Source organism: Hydractinia symbiolongicarpus, chromosome 13, assembly GCF_029227915.1.
Source record: "Hydractinia symbiolongicarpus strain clone_291-10 chromosome 13, HSymV2.1, whole genome shotgun sequence".
NCBI lineage: Eukaryota > Metazoa > Cnidaria > Hydrozoa > Anthoathecata > Hydractiniidae > Hydractinia > Hydractinia symbiolongicarpus.
Window position 1 is genome coordinate 5,653,312 of NC_079887.1, and position 16,313 is coordinate 5,669,624.

Consider the following 16,313-nt stretch of genomic DNA (forward strand, 5'->3'; position numbering starts at 1 on the left):
CTTTATCACATTTATCAGGTCACAGTCCAAAGTTAGTTCAATTAAGTCCCACAGTCAATCGTTTCAATGTTAAATGCGATGCAACCTAGGAATATCAGAAAAATATTGCTAAATACAATTTGGTACGAATATGTGACCGAACCGTTATAACTCAAACGGACTGACACCGTTTGAAAGTCAATGAAATATAATGTTTGAAACTGTCACTAATTCTTCAGCGCGTGATAACGGCTAGGATTGGTCCCACAGTAAAACATGACTTATTAATCTAAATTTTTAAATGAAGTGCTACCACAGCGCCCAGTGTAATCGCTGAGTACCGGTAATTTACGTCAAATTAAGAACAATGATTTTTCTTGAAGTCCAATTGTCTCCTTTATCATATTTATCAGGTCACAGTCCAAAGTTAGTTCAAATTAGTCCCACAGTCAATCATTTCATTGTTAAAAGCGATGCAACCTAGGAATATCAGAAAAATATCGCTAAATACAATTTGGTACGAATATGTGACCCAACCGTTGTAACTCGAACGGACTGACACTGTTAGAAAGTCAATGAAATGTAGTTTTTGAAACTGTCGCTATTTCGTCGGCGCGCGATAACGGCTAGGATTGGTCCCACAGTAAAAATTGACTTATTTATCTAAATTTTTAAATAAAGCGCTACCACAGCGCCCAGAATAATCGCTGAGTTCCGGCAATCACGTCAAATTAAGAAGAATGTTATTTCTTGGAGTTCAATTGTCCCATTTATCACATTTATCAGGTCACAGTCCAAAGTTAGTTCAATTAAGTCCCACAGACAATCGTTTCATTGTTAATAGCGATGCAACCTAGTAATATCAGAAAAATATCGCTAAATACATGTTGGTACGAATATGTGACCCAATCGTTTTAACTCCAACGTACTGACACCGTTAGAAAGTCAATGAAATGTACTTTTTGAAACTGTCACTAATTCTTCAGCGCATGATAAAGGCTAGGATTGGTCCCCCAGTAAAAAATGACTTATTATTCTAAATGTTTAAATGAAGTGCTACCACAGCGCCCAGTGTAATCGCTGAGTACCGGTAATCACGTCAAATTAAGAAGAATGTTATTTCTTGAAGTCCAATTGTCTCTTTTATCACATTTATAAGGTCACAGTCCAAAGTTAGTTCAATTAAGTCCCACAGTCAATCGTTTCATTGTTAAAAGCGATGCAACCTAATAATATCACAAAAATATCGCTAAATACATGTTGGTACAAATATGTGACCCAACCGTTATAACTCAAACGGACTGACACCGTTAGAAAGTCAATGAAATGTAGTTTTTGAAACTGTCGCTATTTCGTCGGCGCGCGATAACGGCTAGGATTGGTCCCACAGTAAAAAATGACTTATTTATCTAAATGTTTAAATGAAGTGCTACCACAGCGCCCAGTGTAATCGCTGAGTACCGGTAATCACGTCAAATTAAGAAGAATGTGATTTCTTGAAGTCCAATTGTCTCTTTTATTACATTTATCAGGTCACAGTCCAAAGTTAGTTCAATTAAGTCCCACAGTCAATCGTTTTATTGTTAAAAGCGATGCAACCTAATAATATCACAAAAATATCGCTAAATACATGTTGGTACAAATATGTGACCCAACCGTTATAACTCAAACGGACTGACACCGTTAGAAAGTCAATGAAATGTAGTTTTTGAAACTGTCGCTATTTCGTCGGCGCGCGATAACGGCTAGGATTGGTCCCACAGTAAAAAATGACTTATTTATCTAAATGTTTAAATGAAGTGCTACCACAGCGCCCAGTGTAATCGCTGAGTACCGGTAATCACGTCAAATTAAGAAGAATGTGATTTCTTGAAGTCCAATTGTCTCTTTTATCACATTTATCAGGTCACAGTCCAAAGTTAGTTCAATTAAGTCCCACAGTCAATCGTTTTATTGTTAAAAGCGGTGCAACCCAGTAATATCACAAAAATATCGCTAAATACATGTTGGTATGAATATGTGACCCAACCGTTATAACTCAAACGGACTGACGCCGTTAGAAAGTCAATGAAATGTAGTTTTTGAAACTGTCGCTATTTCGTCGGCGCGCGATAACGGCTAGGATTGGTCCCACAGTAAAAATTGACTTATTTATCTAAATTTTTAATTGAAGCGCTACCACAGCGCCCAGTGTAATCGCTGAGTTCCGGCAATCACGTCAAATTAAAAAGAATGTTATTTCTTGGAGTTCAATTGTCTCATTTATCACATTTATCAGGTCACAGTCCAAAGTTAGTTCAATTAAGTCCCACAGACAAACGTTTCATTGTTAAAAACGATGCAACCTAGGAATATCAGAAAAATATCGCTAAATACAATTTGGTACGAATATGTGACCCAACCGTTAAAACTTAAACGGACTGACACCATTAGAAATTCAATGAAATGTAGTGTTTGAAACTGTCACTAATTCTTCAGCGCGTAATAACGGCTAGGATTGGTCCCACAGTAAAAAATGACTTATTAATCTAAATTTTTAAATGAATTGCTACCACAGCGCCCAGTGTAATCGCTGAGTACCGGCAATCACGTCAAATTAGGAAGAATGTTATTTCTTGAATTTCAATTGTCTCCTTTATCACATTTATCAGGTCACAGTCCAAAGTTAGTTCAATTAAGTCCCACAGTCAATCGTTTCATTGTTAAAAGCGATGCTACCTAGGAATATCAGAAAAAAATTGCTAAATACAATTTGGTACGAATATGTGACCGAACCGTTATAACTCAAACGGACTGACACCGTTAGAAAGTCAATGAAATATAATGTTTGAAACTGTCACTAATTCTTCAGCGCGTGATAACGGCTAGGATTGGTCCCACAGTAAAACATGACTTATTAATCTAAATTTTTAAATGAAGTGCTACCACAGCGCCCAGTGTAATCGCTGAGTACCGGTAATCACGTCAAATTAAGAACAATGATTTTTCTTGAAGTCCAATTGTCTCCTTTATCATATTTATCAGGTCACAGTCCAAAGTTAGTTCAATTAAGTCCCACAGACAAACGTTTCATTGTTAAAAACGATGCAACCTAGGAATATCAGAAAAATGTCGTTAAATACAATTTGGTACGAATATGTGACCCAACCGTTAAAACTTAAACGGACTGACACCATTAGAAATTCAATGAAATGTAGTGTTTGAAACTGTCACTAATTCTTCAGCGCGTAATAACGGCTAGGATTGGTCCCACAGTAAAAAATGACTTATTAATCTAAATTTTTAAATGAAGTGCTACCACAGCGCCCAGTGTAATCGCTGAGTACCGGCAATCACGTCAAATTAAGAAGAATGTTATTTCTTGAATTTCAATTGTCTCCTTTATCACATTTATCAGGTCACAGTCCAAAGTTAGTTCAATTAAGTCCCACAGTCAATCGTTTCATTGTTAAAAGCGATGCAACCTAGGAATATCAGAAAAAAATTGCTAAATACAATTTGGTACGAATATGTGACCGAACCGTTATAACTCAAACGGACTGACACCGTTAGAAAGTCAATGAAATATAATGTTTGAAACTGTCACTAATTCTTCAGCGCGTGATAACGGCTAGGATTGGTCCCACAGTAAAACATGACTTATTAATCTAAATTTTTAAATGAAGTGCTACCACAGCGCCCAGTGTAATCGCTGAGTACCGGTAATCACGTCAAATTAAGAACAATGATTTTTCTTGAAGTCCAATTGTCTCCTTTATCATATTTATCAGGTAACAGTCCAAAGTTAGTTCAAATTAGTCCCACAGTCAATCATTTCATTGTTAAAAGCGATGCAACCTAGGAATATCAGAAAAATATCACTAAATACAATTTGGTACGAATATGTGACCCAACCGTTGTAACTCGAACGGGCTGACACTGTTAGAAAGTCAATGAAATATAATGTTTTAAACTGTCACTAATTCTTCAGCGCGTGATAACGGCTAGGATTGGTCCCACAGTAAAAAATGACTTATTAATCTAAATTTTTAAATGAAGTGCTACCACAGCGCCCAGTGTAATCGCTGAGTACCGGCAATCACGTTAAATTAAGAAGAATGTTATTTCTTGAAGTCCAATTGTCTCCTTTATCACATTTATCAGGTCACAGTCCAAAGTTATTTCAATTAAGTCCCACAGTCAATCGTTTCATTGTTAAAAGCGATGCAACCTAGGAATATCAGAAAAATATCGCTAACTACAATTTGGTACGAATATGTGACCCAACCGTTAAAACTTAAACGGACTGACACCGTTATAAAGTCAATGAAATGTAGTGTTTGAAACTGTCCCTAATTCTTCAGCGCGTGATAACGGCTAGGATTGGTCCGACAGTAAAAAATGACTTATTAATCTAAATATTTAAATGAAGTGCTACCACAGCGCCCATTGTAATCGCTGAATACCGGCAATCACGTCAAATTAAGAAGAATGTTATTTCTTGAAGTCCAATTGTCTCCTTTATCACATTTATTAGGTCACAGTCCAAAGTTAGTTCAATTAAGTCCCACAGTCAATCATTTCATTGTTAAAAGCGATGCAACCTAGGAATATCAGAAAAATATCGCTAAATACAATTTGGTACGAATATGTGACCCAACCGTTGTAACTCGAACGGACTGACACTGTTAGAAAGTCAATGAAATGTAGTTTTTGAAACTGTCGCTATTTCGTCGGCGCGCGATAACGGCTAGGATTGGTCCCACAGTAAAAATTGACTTATTTATCTAAATTTTTAAATAAAGCGCTACCACAGCGCCCAGAATAATCGCTGAGTTCCGGCAATCACGTCAAATTAAGAAGAATGTTATTTCTTGGAGTTCAATTGTCCCATTTATCACATTTATCAGGTCACAGTCCAAAGTTAGTTCAATTAAGTCCCACAGACAATCGTTTCATTGTTAATAGCGATGCAACCTAGTAATATCAGAAAAATATCGCTAAATACATGTTGGTACGAATATGTGACCCAATCGTTTTAACTCCAACGTACTGACACCGTTAGAAAGTCAATGAAATGTACTTTTTGAAACTGTCACTAATTCTTCAGCGCATGATAAAGGCTAGGATTGGTCCCCCAGTAAAAAATGACTTATTATTCTAAATGTTTAAATGAAGTGCTACCACAGCGCCCAGTGTAATCGCTGAGTACCGGTAATCACGTCAAATTAAGAAGAATGTTATTTCTTGAAGTCCAATTGTCTCTTTTATCACATTTATAAGGTCACAGTCCAAAGTTAGTTCAATTAAGTCCCACAGTCAATCGTTTCATTGTTAAAAGCGATGCAACCTAATAATATCACAAAAATATCGCTAAATACATGTTGGTACAAATATGTGACCCAACCGTTATAACTCAAACGGACTGACACCGTTAGAAAGTCAATGAAATGTAGTTTTTGAAACTGTCGCTATTTCGTCGGCGCGCGATAACGGCTAGGATTGGTCCCACAGTAAAAAATGACTTATTTATCTAAATGTTTAAATGAAGTGCTACCACAGCGCCCAGTGTAATCGCTGAGTACCGGTAATCACGTCAAATTAAGAAGAATGTGATTTCTTGAAGTCCAATTGTCTCTTTTATCACATTTATCAGGTCACAGTCCAAAGTTAGTTCAATTAAGTCCCACAGTCAATCGTTTTATTGTTAAAAGCGATGCAACCTAATAATATCACAAAAATATCGCTAAATACATGTTGGTACAAATATGTGACCCAACCGTTATAACTCAAACGGACTGACACCGTTAGAAAGTCAATGAAATGTAGTTTTTGAAACTGTCGCTATTTCGTCGGCGCGCGATAACGGCTAGGATTGGTCCCACAGTAAAAAATGACTTATTTATCTAAATGTTTAAATGAAGTGCTACCACAGCGCCCAGTGTAATCGCTGAGTACCGGTAATCACGTCAAATTAAGAAGAATGTGATTTCTTGAAGTCCAATTGTCTCTTTTATCACATTTATCAGGTCACAGTCCAAAGTTAGTTCAATTAAGTCCCACAGTCAATCGTTTTATTGTTAAAAGCGGTGCAACCCAGTAATATCACAAAAATATCGCTAAATACATGTTGGTATGAATATGTGACCCAACCGTTATAACTCAAACGGACTGACGCCGTTAGAAAGTCAATGAAATGTAGTTTTTGAAACTGTCGCTATTTCGTCGGCGCGCGATAACGGCTAGGATTGGTCCCACAGTAAAAATTGACTTATTTATCTAAATTTTTAATTGAAGCGCTACCACAGCGCCCAGTGTAATCGCTGAGTTCCGGCAATCACGTCAAATTAAAAAGAATGTTATTTCTTGGAGTTCAATTGTCTCATTTATCACATTTATCAGGTCACAGTCCAAAGTTAGTTCAATTAAGTCCCACAGACAAACGTTTCATTGTTAAAAACGATGCAACCTAGGAATATCAGAAAAATATCGCTAAATACAATTTGGTACGAATATGTGACCCAACCGTTAAAACTTAAACGGACTGACACCATTAGAAATTCAATGAAATGTAGTGTTTGAAACTAACACTAATTCTTCAGCGCGTAATAACGGCTAGGATTGGTCCCACAGTAAAAAATGACTTATTAATCTAAATTTTTAAATGAAGTGCTACCACAGCGCCCAGTGTAATCGCTGAGTACCGGCAATCACGTCAAATTAGGAAGAATGTTATTTCTTGAATTTCAATTGTCTCCTTTATCACATTTATCAGGTCACAGTCCAAAGTTAGTTCAATTAAGTCCCACAGTCAATCGTTTCATTGTTAAAAGCGATGCTACCTAGGAATATCAGAAAAAAATTGCTAAATACAATTTGGTACGAATATGTGACCGAACCGTTATAACTCAAACGGACTGACACCGTTAGAAAGTCAATGAAATATAATGTTTGAAACTGTCACTAATTCTTCAGCGCGTGATAACGGCTAGGATTGGTCCCACAGTAAAACATGACTTATTAATCTAAATTTTTAAATGAAGTGCTACCACAGCGCCCAGTGTAATCGCTGAGTACCGGTAATCACGTCAAATTAAGAACAATGATTTTTCTTGAAGTCCAATTGTCTCCTTTATCATATTTATCAGGTCACAGTCCAAAGTTAGTTCAATTAAGTCCCACAGACAAACGTTTCATTGTTAAAAACGATGCAACCTAGGAATATCAGAAAAATGTCGTTAAATACAATTTGGTACGAATATGTGACCCAACCGTTAAAACTTAAACGGACTGACACCATTAGAAATTCAATGAAATGTAGTGTTTGAAACTGTCACTAATTCTTCAGCGCGTAATAACGGCTAGGATTGGTCCCACAGTAAAAAATGACTTATTAATCTAAATTTTTAAATGAAGTGCTACCACAGCGCCCAGTGTAATCGCTGAGTACCGGCAATCACGTCAAATTAAGAAGAATGTTATTTCTTGAATTTCAATTGTCTCCTTTATCACATTTATCAGGTCACAGTCCAAAGTTAGTTCAATTAAGTCCCACAGTCAATCGTTTCATTGTTAAAAGCGATGCAACCTAGGAATATCAGAAAAAAATTGCTAAATACAATTTGGTACGAATATGTGACCGAACCGTTATAACTCAAACGGACTGACACCGTTAGAAAGTCAATGAAATATAATGTTTGAAACTGTCACTAATTCTTCAGCGCGTGATAACGGCTAGGATTGGTCCCACAGTAAAACATGACTTATTAATCTAAATTTTTAAATGAAGTGCTACCACAGCGCCCAGTGTAATCGCTGAGTACCGGTAATCACGTCAAATTAAGAACAATGATTTTTCTTGAAGTCCAATTGTCTCCTTTATCATATTTATCAGGTAACAGTCCAAAGTTAGTTCTAATTAGTCCCACAGTCAATCATTTCATTGTTAAAAGCGATGCAACCTAGGAATATCAGAAAAATATCACTAAATACAATTTGGTACGAATATGTGACCCAACCGTTGTAACTCGAACGGGCTGACACTGTTAGAAAGTCAATGAAATATAATGTTTTAAACTGTCACTAATTCTTCAGCGCGTGATAACGGCTAGGATTGGTCCCACAGTAAAAAATGACTTATTAATCTAAATTTTTAAATGAAGTGCTACCACAGCGCCCAGTGTAATCGCTGAGTACCGGCAATCACGTCAAATTAAGAAGAATGTTATTTCTTGAAGTCCAATTGTCTCCTTTATCACATTTATCAGGTCACAGTCCAAAGTTATTTCAATTAAGTCCCACAGTCAATCGTTTCATTGTTAAAAGCGATGCAACCTAGGAATATCAGAAAAATATCGCTAACTACAATTTGGTACGAATATGTGACCCAACCGTTAAAACTTAAACGGACTGACACCGTTATAAAGTCAATGAAATGTAGTGTTTGAAACTGTCCCTAATTCTTCAGCGCGTGATAACGGCTAGGATTGGTCCGACAGTAAAAAATGACTTATTAATCTAAATATTTAAATGAAGTGCTACCACAGCGCCCATTGTAATCGCTGAATACCGGCAATCACGTCAAATTAAGAAGAATGTTATTTCTTGAAGTCCAATTGTCTCCTTTATCACATTTATTAGGTCACAGTCCAAAGTTAGTTCAATTAAGTCCCACAGTCAATCGTTTCATTGTTAAAAGCGATGCAACCTAGGAATATCAGAAAAATATCGCTAAATACAATTTGGTACGATTATGTGACCCAACCGTTATAACTCAAACGGACTGACACCGTTAGAAAGTCAATGAAATATAGTTTTTGAAACTGTCGCTATTTCTTCAGAGCTCGATAACGGCTAGGATTGGTCCCACAGTAAAAATTGACTTATTTATTTAAATTTTTAAATAAAGCGCTACCACAGCGCCCAGTGTAATCGCTGAGTTCCAGCAATCACGTCAAATTAAGAAGAATGTTATTTCTTGGAGTCCAATTGTCTCACTTATAACATTTATAAGGTCACAGTCCAAAATCAGTTCAATTATATGCCACAGTCAATCGTTTCACTGTTAAAGGCGATGCAACTTAGTAATATGAGAAAAATATCGCTAAATACATGTTGGTACGAATATGTGACGCAACCGTTGTAACTGAAGCGGATTGATAAAGTTAGAAAGTCAATGAAATGTAGTTTTTGAAACTGTCGCTATTTCTTCAGCGCGTGATAACGGCTAGGATTGGTCCCACAGTAAAAAATGACTTATTAATCTAAATTTTTAAATGAAGTGCTACCACAGCGCCCAGTGTAATCGCTGATTACCAGCAATCACGTCAAATTAAGAAGAATGTTATTTCTTGAAGTCCAATTGTCTCCTTTATCACATTTATCAGGTCACAGTCCAAAGTTATTTCAATTAAGTCCCACAGTCAATCGTTTCATTGTTAAAAGCGATGCAACCTAGGAATATCAGAAAAATATCGCTAACTACAATTTGGTACGAATATGTGACCCAACCGTTAAAACTTAAACGGACTGACACCGTTATAAAGTCAATGAAATGTAGTGTTTGAAACTGTCCCTAATTCTTCAGCGCGTGATAACGGCTAGGATTGGTCCGACAGTAAAAAATGACTTATTAATCTAAATTTTTAAATGAAGTGCTACCACAGCGCCCAGTGTAATCGCTGAATACCGGCAATCACGTCAAATTAAGAAGAATGTTATTTCTTGAAGTCCAATTGTCTCCTTTATCACATTTATTAGGTCACAGTCCAAAGTTAGTTCAATTAAGTCCCACAGTCAATCATTTCATTGTTAAAAGCGATGCAACCTAGGAATATCAGAAAAATATCGCTAAATACAATTTGGTACGATTATGTGACCCAACCGTTATAACTCAAACGGACTGACACCGTTAGAAAGTCAATGAAATATAGTTTTTGAAACTGTCGCTATTTCTTCAGAGCTCGATAACGGCTAGGATTGGTCCCACAGTAAAAATTGACTTATTTATTTAAATTTTTAAATAAAGCGCTACCACAGCGCCCAGTGTAATCGCTGAGTTCCAGCAATCACGTCAAATTAAGAAGAATGTTATTTCTTGGAGTCCAATTGTCTCACTTATAACATTTATAAGGTCACAGTCCAAAATCAGTTCAATTATATGCCACAGTCAATCGTTTCACTGTTAAAGGCGATGCAACTTAGTAATATGAGAAAAATATCGCTAAATACATGTTGGTACGAATATGTGACGCAACCGTTGTAACTGAAGCGGATTGATAAAGTTAGAAAGTCAATGAAATGTATTTTTTGAAACTGTCGCTATTTCTTCAGCGCGTGATAACGGCTAGGATTGGTCCCACAGTAAAAAATGACTTATTAATCTATATTTTTAAATGAAGTGCTACCACAGCGCCCAGTGTAATCGCTGAGAACCGGTAATCACGTCAAATTGAAAAGAATGTTCTTTCTTGGAGTCCAATTGTCTCCTTTATCACATTTGTCAGGTCACAGTCCAAAGGTAGTTCAATTATGTCCCACAGTCAATTGCTTCATTGCTCAAAGCGATGCAACCTAGTAATATGAGAAAAATATCGCTAAATACATGTTGGTACGAATATGTGACCCAATCGTTTTAACTCAAACGGACTGACACTGTTAAAAAGTCAATGAAATGTACTTTTTGAAACTGTCACTAATTCTTCAGCGCAAGATAACGGCTAGGAATGGTCCCACAGTAAAAAATGACTTATTATTCCAAATTTTTAAATGAAGTGCTACCACAGCGCCCAGTGTAATCGCTGAGTACCGGTAATCACGTCAAATTAAGAAGAATGATTTTTGTTGAAGTCCAATTCTCTCCTTTATCACATTCATCAGGTCACAGTCCAAAGCTAGTTCAATTAAGTCCCACAGTCAATCGTTTCATTGTTAAAAGCAATGCAACCTAGTAATATCAGAAAAACATCGCTAAATACATGTTGGTACGAATATGTGACCCAACCGTTGTAACTCAAACGGACTGACACCGTTAGAAAGTCAATGAAATTTAGTTTTTGAACCTGTCGCTATTTCTTCAGCCCGCGATAACGGCTAGGATTGGTCCCACAGTAAAAATGACTTATTTATCTAAATTTTTAAATTAAGCGCTACCGCAGCGCCCAGTGTAATCGCTGAGTTCCAGCAATCACGTCAAATTAAGAAGAATGTTATTTCTTGGAGTCCAATTGTCTCACTTATAACATTTATAAGGTCACAGTCCAAAATCAGTTCAATTATATGCCACAGTCAATCGTTTCACTGTTAAAGGCGATGCAACTTAGTAATATGAGAAAAATATCGCTAAATACATGTTGGTACGAATATGTGACGCAACCGTTGTAACTGAAGCGGATTGATAAAGTTAGAAAGTCAATGAAATGTATTTTTTGAAACTGTCGCTATTTCTTCAGCGCGTGATAACGGCTAGGATTGGTCCCACAGTAAAAAATGACTTATTAATCTATATTTTTAAATGAAGTGCTACCACAGCGCCCAGTGTAATCGCTGAGAACCGGTAATCACGTCAAATTGAAAAGAATGTTCTTTCTTGGAGTCCAATTGTCTCCTTTATCACATTTGTCAGGTCACAGTCCAAAGGTAGTTCAATTATGTCCCACAGTCAATTGCTTCATTGCTCAAAGCGATGCAACCTAGTAATATGAGAAAAACATCGCTAAATACATGTTGGTACGAATATGTGACCCAACCGTTGTAACTCAAACGGACTGACACCGTTAGAAAGTCAATGAAATTTAGTTTTTGAACCTGTCGCTATTTCTTCAGCCCGCGATAACGGCTAGGATTGGTCCCACAGTAAAAATGACTTATTTATCTAAATTTTTAAATTAAGCGCTACCGCAGCGCCCAGTGTAATCGCTGAGTTCCAGCAATCACGTCAAATTAAGAAGAATGTTATTTCTTGGAGTCCAATTGTCTCATTAATCACATTTATCAGGTCACAGTATAGTTCAATTAAGTCCCACAGACAATCGTTTCATTGTTAAAAGCGATGCAACCTAGTAATATCAGAAAAACATCGCTAAATACATGTTGGTACGAATATGTGACCCAACCGTTGTAACTCAAACGGACTGACACCGTTAGAAAGTCAATGAAATTTAGTTTTTAAACCTGTCGCTATTTCTTCAGCCCACGATAACGGCTAGGATTGGTCCCACAGTAAAAAATGACTTATTAATCTATATTTTTAAATGAAGTGCTACCGCAGCGCCCAGTGTAATCGCTGAGAACCGGTAATCACGTCAAATTGAAAAGAATGTTCTTTCTTGGAGTCCAATTGTCTCCTTTATCACATTTGTCAGGTCACAGTCCAAAGGTAGTTCAATTAAGTCCCACAGTCAATTGCTTCATTGCTAAAAGCGATGCAACCTAGTAATATGAGAAAAATATCGCTAAATACATGTTGGTACGAATATGTGCCCCAACCGTTGTAACTCAAACGGACTGACACCGTTAGAAAGTCAATGAAATTTAGTTTTTGAACCTGTCGCTATTTCTTCAGCCCGCGATAACGGCTAGGATTGGTCCCACAGTAAAAATGACTTATTTATCTAAATTTTTAAATTAAGCCCTACCGCAGAGCCCAGTGTAATCGCTGAGTTCCAGCAATCACGTCAAATTAAGAAGAATGTTATTTCTTGGAGTCCAATTGTCTCATTAATCACATTTATCAGGTCACAGTATAGTTCAATTAAGTCCCACAGACAATCGTTTCATTGTTAAAAGCGATGCAACCTAGTAAAATCAGAAAAATATTGCTAAATACATGTTGGTACGAATATGTGAACCAATCGTTTTAATTCAAACGGACTGACACCGTTAGAAAGTCAATAAAATGTACTTTTTGAAACTGCCGCAAATTCTTCAGCGCGTGATAACGGCTAGGATTTGTCCCACAGTAAAAAATGACTTATTAATCTAAATTTTTAAATCAAGTGCTACCACAGCGCCCAGTGTAATCGCTGAGTACCGGTAATCACGTCAAATTTAAAAGAATGTTATTTCTTGAAGTCCAATTTTCTCCATTATCACATTTGCCAGGTCACAGTCCAAAGATAGTTCAATTAAGTCCCACAGTCAATCGCTTCATTGTTAAAAGCGATGCAACCTAGTAATATCAGAAAAATATCGCTAAATTCATGTTGGTACGAATATGTGACGCAACCGTTGTAACTGAAGTGGATTGACACCGTTAGAAGGTCAATGAAATGTAGTTTTTGAAACTGTCGCTATTTCTTCAGCGCGCGATAACGGCTAGGATTGGTCCCACAGAAAAAATGACTTATTGCGGAGAGAAGCGGAGTGCGCGCCAGCGCACGGAGCGTAGCGGAGCCCATTTCCTCATTAAATAAGCCAAATATAAGGGACGGAGGAGAGTGTATAGGATTTCCGCACGTATACATCAAAATTTAAATTTTCGTAGGACGTTTTTCGACTGGGTTGCCCCGTAATTTTTCTGGTTATTTTTTCGTAAATTTCAGATTGAGCGAGTATATACGGCGATGGAGTGCTTTTGTTTATTTAAAGATCTCCTAGCGGGAACTTCCAGTTGAGACTAAGTTAGTTCTAACCACGTGATTCATAAGTCACTTTGACTAATATCACGTGACTTTTTCTCGGATAACATAGCGCCTCAAACTCAAACTTTCGTTAATCTAAGCTATATCGAAACTTCTGGAAGGTTATTTTCAAGAAAACGAAGAAAGGGTATGTTTAGCTCGCTAGTATATCACTATTTTTTACATGTAATGAACCCATTCTTATTCTCACTCACACCTAAAGCTAGCTAGCTTAAAACTACAGATTTAGATAGAATAATAATAGAACTTAGATAGCATATAGCTAGCTAGATAGTATAAAAAAGAGCAAACAGTAGCTATGGTTAGCACAAAACTAGCTACAAGGCTAGCATAAAATTAACTACTTAGTTGGGGTAAAACTACCAATGTATCTAGCATAAAATTAGCTATTTTAGCTGGCATTAAATCAGCAAAATAGCTTGCTAATAGAAATTTTCTTTCAGACAGATTTTCTAGCTATAGCTAGCTAGCTTTACATATACTACACAGTGAGTGAGATAATTCTACACTGTAGCGTAGGAATGCCCCATCACATAGCTGGTTCTAGCTACAATCGTCCATACAATTTGTTGTCTTTGGCAATTTTATACCAAAGATCAAGAACCAAAAAGTTTAGCAAAGTCAGCAAAAGAACATAGCTAGCTAGATATTTTGCAGATAGTGTGTTATGTTCTCACTCATGATCAATGTTTATATAAAGGTATGTCACATGTAATTGTTTACGTTGCTTAGCCATTAAAGGGCAGTTTTTAACATTGAGGGGAAATGGGAGAGCCATCTTTTCGTGGACGATTGTAGCTAGCTATATATATTGTACACACATCTGGAAATAAACTTTTTTAACCCTGCCGGTGAGCATACATCATGCGGCTCAAGTTCCAGAAACGAAAATTATTTCAATATATTACTGAGGCTTTTTAAATTCTGAAAAGCGGTTCTCGTGCAATCGTCAACATGTTTTGAAAATCTTCAAATATATTCATTATATATATATTTCTTATTTAATTTCCTTATATGTATATATACAAATAATGTCTTGATATATAATTTCTTTTTCTGTAACTTGACCTGAACTTTACACCAATGCTGGATATCATGTTTAAGTCCAGCTCTAGCTAGGTACCAAGCTAGCCTAATTTATTGCTATACTTTTGAAGTTACGAATGTGTGACGGAACCGTTGTAACTGAAGCGGATTGATAAAGTTAGAAAGTCAATGAAATGTAGTTTTTGAAACTGTCGCTATTTCTTCAGCGCGCGATAACGGCTAGGATTGGTCCCACAGTAAAAATGACTTATTTATCTAAATGTTTAAATGAAGCGCTACCACAGCGCCCAGTGTAATCGCTGAGTTCCGGCAATCACGTCAAATTAAGAAGAATGTTATTTCTTGGAGTTCAATTGCCTTATTTATCACATTTATCAGGTCACAGTCCAAAGTTAGTTCAATTAAGTGCCACAGACAATCATTTCGTTGTTAAAAGCGATGCAACCTAGTAATGTCAGAAAAATATCGCTAAATACATGTTGGAACGAATATGTGCCCCAACCGTTGTAACTCAAACGGACTGACACCGTTAGAAAGTCAATGAAATTTAGTTTTTGAACCTGTCGCTATTTCTTCATCCCGCGATAACGGCTAGGATTGGTCCCACAGTAAAAATGACTTATTTATCTAAATTTTTAAATTAAGCCCTACCGCAGAGCCCAGTGTAATCGCTGAGTTCCAGCAATCACGTCAAATTAAGAAGAATGTTATTTCTTGGAGTCCAATTGTCTTATTAATCACATTTATCAGGTCACAGTATAGTTCAATTAAGTCCCACAGACAATCGTTTCATTGTTAAAAGCGATGCAACCTAGTAAAATCAGAAAAATATTGCTAAATACATGTTGGTACGAATATGTGAACCAATCGTTTTAATTCAAACGGACTGACACCGTTAGAAAGTCAATAAAATGTACTTTTTGAAACTGCCGCAAATTCTTCAGCGCGTGATAACGGCTAGGATTTGTCCCACAGTAAAAAATGACTTATTAATCTAAATTTTTAAATCAAGTGCTACCACAGCGCCCAGTGTAATCGCTGAGTACCGGTAATCACGTCAAATTTAAAAGAATGTTATTTCTTGAAGTCCAATTTTCTCCATTATCACATTTGCCAGGTCACAGTCCAAAGATAGTTCAATTAAGTCCCACAGTCAATCGCTTCATTGTTAAAAGCGATGCAACCTAGTAATATCAGAAAAATATCGCTAAATTCATGTTGGTACGAATATGTGACGCAACCGTTGTAACTGAAGTGGATTGACACCGTTAGAAGGTCAATGAAATGTAGTTTTTGAAACTGTCGCTATTTCTTCAGCGCGCGATAACGGCTAGGATTGGTCCCACAGAAAAAATGACTTATTGCGGAGAGAAGCGGAGTGCGCGCCAGCGCACGGAGCGTAGCGGAGCCCATTTCCTCATTAAATAAGCCAAATATAAGGGACGGAGGAGAGTGTATAGGATTTCCGCACGTATACATCAAAATTTAAATTTTCGTAGGACGTTTTTCGACTGGGTTGCCCCGTAATTTTTCTTGTTATTTTTTCGTAAATTTCAGATTGAGCGAGTATATACGGCGATGGAGTGCTTTTGTTTATTTAAAGATCTCCTAGCGGGAACTTCCAGTTGAGACTAAGTTAGTTCTAACCACGTGATTCATAAGTCACTT